The following is a 5,188-nucleotide window of genomic DNA, read 5'->3' as shown; positions in this document are numbered from 1 at the left end:
CTCTCTCCACCAGACACTCCAGTCGGACTTCGACCGACAGGCCTGGACCCTCTAGCAGGCCACAGCAACGGCCACGACTCTGCTCCACTTCCTGCGATGGATTCTGCGCGACCCCATCACTCCCTGGCAGACCACAATAATGGCCACGATCCTGCTCCACTTTCTGCGACGGATACCGTGCGATTCCTCCATCCTCTGGCAAGTCGCGATAACGGACGCCGCTCCACTCCCCGCGACAGACTACACGTGGCAGGTCCCGGTGATAGCCATGATTCCGCTCCACTACCCTTCGCAACAAACTCCTCCTGACCATGGGCAGCCCACTGCTAGACGGTTACAAACATCGCTATCAGTCTGTTGCTCCCTCCGCCTATAAAAGGAGGATCCCAGATACATTATTCTCTAAGCTCTCATTTCTTACCTAGAAACTCTGCTAAAATTTTCGTTCGAGTACTCCATTCTTGTTGAGGCAGAGAACTGACTTGAGCGTCGGAGGGTCTTGCTGGAGCAACCCCACCTCAGGTTTAGACTTTTTTTGCAGGTCCCGGCGGCGACCGCGACTCCCTCGACTCTAGCTTCTCCGACGCAGACGGATTTTTGCACAAACAGAATTGGCGCTAGAGGAAGGGCCTGAACCTTCGCAGTACCCTTATTCTTAAAGGAGTGCTCAACGGGACCGCCTCCGATCATCTTTTCCGGTATCCTCTCCTCCCTCCTCCACTCGATCTTCGCCCGATGCCTCCCCGCAGGGCATCCACGCGACGATCCACGGCCTCCACAGTCAGATCTCAGACTCCGGCCTCACCTCCCATTTCCCAACCTCATCCTCCTCCTCCGGCAACGGCGGTTGGCGCGGAGCAATTCGACCTACTGGTGCAGCAGGTCAGAGGCCTCACTGAAGCTGTGCAGGCCATGCAACAGCAGCAGCAGCTGCAGGCGTCAGTGCGACTGGAAAGAGATCACCGGAACACCAAAATCCGACGGTAAGACGGGCCACTTGGGCCAGCCGCCCCGTCTTTCCCGGAAAGATGAATCCGAGGGTGGAGAGCCCCCAGTCGGATCACGATTCCACCCCTGAAAGATCTCTACCTCCATTCTACCAGAGAATCCTCGAGACCCGTAGTCGAGAGGATTTCCTGGACCGGAGGCTCCAAGAGATGAACCGACGGATCGAAGAACTCCGCCACGCTCCCCCCGCTTATGGTGAGGACATTTGTACTGACCCCTCCTTTTCTCAAATGATCATGCAGGAACCGATCTCGCCAAACTTCAAGCTCCCTCAATTTGAAAGCTACGATGGGACTTCAGACCCGGTTGATCATCTGGAGGCCTTCCAGATAATGATGCTACTTCATGGCGCACCCGACACCATCCTGTGTCGGGCATTCCCATCCATTTTGAAGGGTGCGGCGAGAAACTGGTACTCGGCGCTGAAGCTGGGCACCATTTTTTCCTTTGATCAGATGAGCTACCAGTTCGTGGCTCATTTCGTTAGCAGCCGGCATCCCCGGAAGGGCTCGGAGTCCCTCATCAACATCAAGCAGAGGGAGGGGGAGTCAATTCGGGCCTACATCAACCGTTTCAATGTCGCCGCGCTGGAGGTCCGGAACTTGGACCAGTCGGTAGCGATGGCCGCTCTGAAGGGCGGCCTTCAGAAGAATGACCTTTTGTTCTCCCTGGAGAAGAAGTACCCCAGGAATTTTGCTGACCTATTGGCTCGGGCCGAAGGATACGCCCGAGTGGAAGAAGCCTTTAAAATGAAGGATAAGGAGACCGCGAGAGAGCGACAGGCGGGAGACTCGAGTAAGCCCGCAATCGAAAAAGGGCCGAGAGAAGCTCGGCCACATTCTCGAACTCCTCCCGGGCACAAGCGTGTCCAGACTCCTCCCCGGGTGCGCAGGCAGGGAAGCCCGGATCGTCAGACTCGACGGGGTTCTCTCCCAGGAAGATTCCGCAACTATGCCCCCCTCAACGCATCAAAAACCCAGGTACTGATGGAGGTCAGAGAGCAGCTTCCTAGGCCAGAGAGGATGCGCACGTACCTCGAAAAGTGCAATCCGAACAAGTTTTGCCTCTACCATCGTGACCACGGCCACGACACGGAGGAATGCATCCAGCTCCGAGACGAGATCGAGGAGCTCATCCGACGAGGTCGGCTCGACAGATTCATTCGACGCCGGCCTGAGGGTAGAAAAGATCGGCCAAGAGCCCTGCCGCAGCCTGAGCCGCCCAAGAAGAAAGAGCAGCCCGGAGATCGGCCTCCAATCGGGATCATCAACTCCATCTCTGGAGGACCCCGACAGGGGGCAGACCTTCCGCAGCACTAGGATTTGAAAACTTGTAAATGTATAACGAACGACTCTATTTTAAATCTGGATTCCTTTCAGATCTACACATCTTTTTCTTTTTGGCATGGACTTGTAACGACAGGGGACGACCTCTTCGGGCAACAAAAATAAACCCTGATGTGGGCAAAGTTGAAGGCCCGATTCCTCTTAGACCGGATGGGGGGAGAGGCCAAACAGCACCCATATGCGCCCCCACAGCCATGTTAGGGATAGGAGGAAAACCTCGCCCTAATATAAGCAAAGTCGAGGGCCCAGTTCCTCTTAGACCGGATGGGGGGAGAGGCCAAACAGCGCCCATATGCACCCCCACAATCATGTTAGGGACAGGAGGAGAACCTCACCCTAACATGAGTAAAGTCGAAGGTCCGATTCCTCTTAGACCGGATGGGGGGAGAGGCCAAACAGCGCCCATATGCGCCCCCACAGCCATGTTAGGGATAGGAGGAGAACCTCGCCCTAACATGAGCAAAGACGAAGGCCCGATTCCTCTTAGATCGGATGGGGGGAGAGGCCAAACAGTACCCACATGTGCCCCCACAGCCATGTTAGGGACAGGAGGAGAACCTCGTCCTAACATGAGCGAAGTCAAAGGTCTGGTTACACTCAGACCGGATGGAAGGAGAGGCCATACAGCGCCCATATGTGCCCCCAACAGCTTCGTTAGAAACAGAAAGAAAACCTTGTCCTAACCTGAGCTGAAACTGACCACATCAGAAACAGGAGAAGAACCTCTTCGCGACGTCAACTAAGGTCCGACCGTTCGAGACTCAACAAGAAAAAGAAAACTTTCGTGACGACCCCTCTACGCCACCGTGACCCTCTACCCCAACGAAAAATGGAGGCCGAACTACATTAAAAGCACAAAGGACCTCATCTCTATGAAGAGGGAGGAAGAGAGAGTAAAATCTACGGTCGCATACGAAAGACAAACCGACACGGCGATGACCAGAAACCTCCAAGCGGCATCGACGCCGAACCGAAAACTCGGCAATGACGACCTAATACACAGATGAACAAGGAATCCTCGAACAACATCGGCATCACGTGGGACAAAAATGAAAGAAGTCCGGCACGAGATAGTTCAACACGACATGCGGGTAAGATGGCAAAGACCTTTTCATTTCATTAGCAAAACATGCGTTACAGAGCCTGAAAGCCCGAAGAAGAAAAACAATAAAAACAACAACAGCAGCGACAACGGCGACAATGAACAGACGAGTGACAAAAGAAGACACTTAGAGGAACAAAGGACAAAAAGAGCCCTAAGGGGGCCCGGCTTCCTCTGACCTCGAACTTTCGACTTTGACCCTCACCAGGGAGCGCCTTAAACTTTCGACTTCTGCTTTCAATTTCCTCTCTCTCATTAATATCTTTATGTATCTTTGGTGAAATCGCTGGCTTTCGTTCTCCACCTCTCGACACCTTTTTTTCAGGATCTCGGATTCTGCCTCCGCATCCTTGACGGCCTGCTGCTCGCATACCAGCCGGATCTTCAATTACTGCAGCTCGACCTTCCCCTCCCCAAGGATGACAAATAGCTCTTCTGCGGTTCTTCTCAGGGATTGGAGTTCGCTGGAATCCCGAGCGGAAGCATTCTGAGCCCCTCCAGCTAGCTGCCCTTGAAGGCAGACAATCTCGTTGGTCGCCATTCTGAGCCTCCCCTTGTATTCGTCCATCTACTTGCGCCAGCCGGCCCGGTACGCATCATAGCTCACCTCGGCATCCTGGAGCTGTTGCTGAAGGTCGGAGACCTTCTTCGACCATTCCCAGTCGCTGTCAGTCCGAGTCAAAAGTCGGGATGGGCTTCCTTCCAACTGGCTAATCCTCTCCTGTGCAGCCGACAGCTTCACTCGAAGGGAACTGATCTTGACAGTTTGAGCCCAAATTCGATCGCTGGTGCACTTCTTGTGTTCCTCAAGCTCCTTCTTGAAGTTCACCTTCCTCTGGCTGTACTCCATGATCCCCTTCACGTGAAGGTTCCGGAAGCGGATGGCCTCTACGGCGGCTTCAGAGTGGCTCTCCCTCAACCTGCGAAGCTCACCTTCTATCTTCTTCATCCTTTTTGTCAAATGAAGAACTTCCTTCTTCAGGCGTTGGATCGTGGACTTCAGTGGAATCCCCTGGGGTAGAGGAAGTGCTTCGGCAGGACACTGCCATCGGGAGACAAAAGCGTCAAGGCGCGTCTCATAGCAGAAAGAAAAACAAAAAGGAGGAGGAAGGAAGAGTGGAGAAGAGTGGAAAAGTCGTCCACAAGGAGAAACTCAACTTTATTGATTGAATATTTCTTAAAGATAAAAAGGAAAGAAAAAATTGCAGTAAGAGAAAAATACAAGGTCGGAGGTCTCAGACCTCTGCAGTAGGAGTTGGGGAGCTTGGTGTCCTGGGAAGGGGGCTGCGGCAGTAGTAGTAGCAAGAGAGGGACTGGCCTCATCTTCAGACTCCTCGTCCAAAAGTTGAGATCGAGCTCGGGAAATTTTCTGGTCACTTTCTCCTGGCAGAGCTCAAATCCCTTGATGAATGCCTCTTGGCCGAACCTGACGTTCAGGTCCCTCATCTCCGCAGAGGCCTTGAACTCCTCCACCGCCAGAACCCTGGCCTTCGAGACCAGGATCGGGATCTGCTCCGCCAAATTTACGACCTCAGCCTCTGCCTTCCTCACCGTCTCCTCCGAGGTCTGCTTCTCTTCCTCCCGGGCCTGCTTTTCTTTCTCCAGGGCCTCTTGGAGGGTAACTACTTCGGTTGTCTTTTCTTTGAGGTGAGCGACTTCGATCCGGCGATGCTCCTCCGTCTGGATGGCGTCCCTCCTCGCCTGGTTCGTCACCTCGATATTGGCAAGGAGC

Source organism: Elaeis guineensis, chromosome 2 (assembly GCF_000442705.2).
Source record: "Elaeis guineensis isolate ETL-2024a chromosome 2, EG11, whole genome shotgun sequence".
Classification (NCBI taxonomy): Eukaryota; Viridiplantae; Streptophyta; class Magnoliopsida; order Arecales; family Arecaceae; genus Elaeis; species Elaeis guineensis.
The sequence above is the reverse complement of the archived record's forward strand: the minus strand, read 5'-3'. Positions refer to the sequence as shown.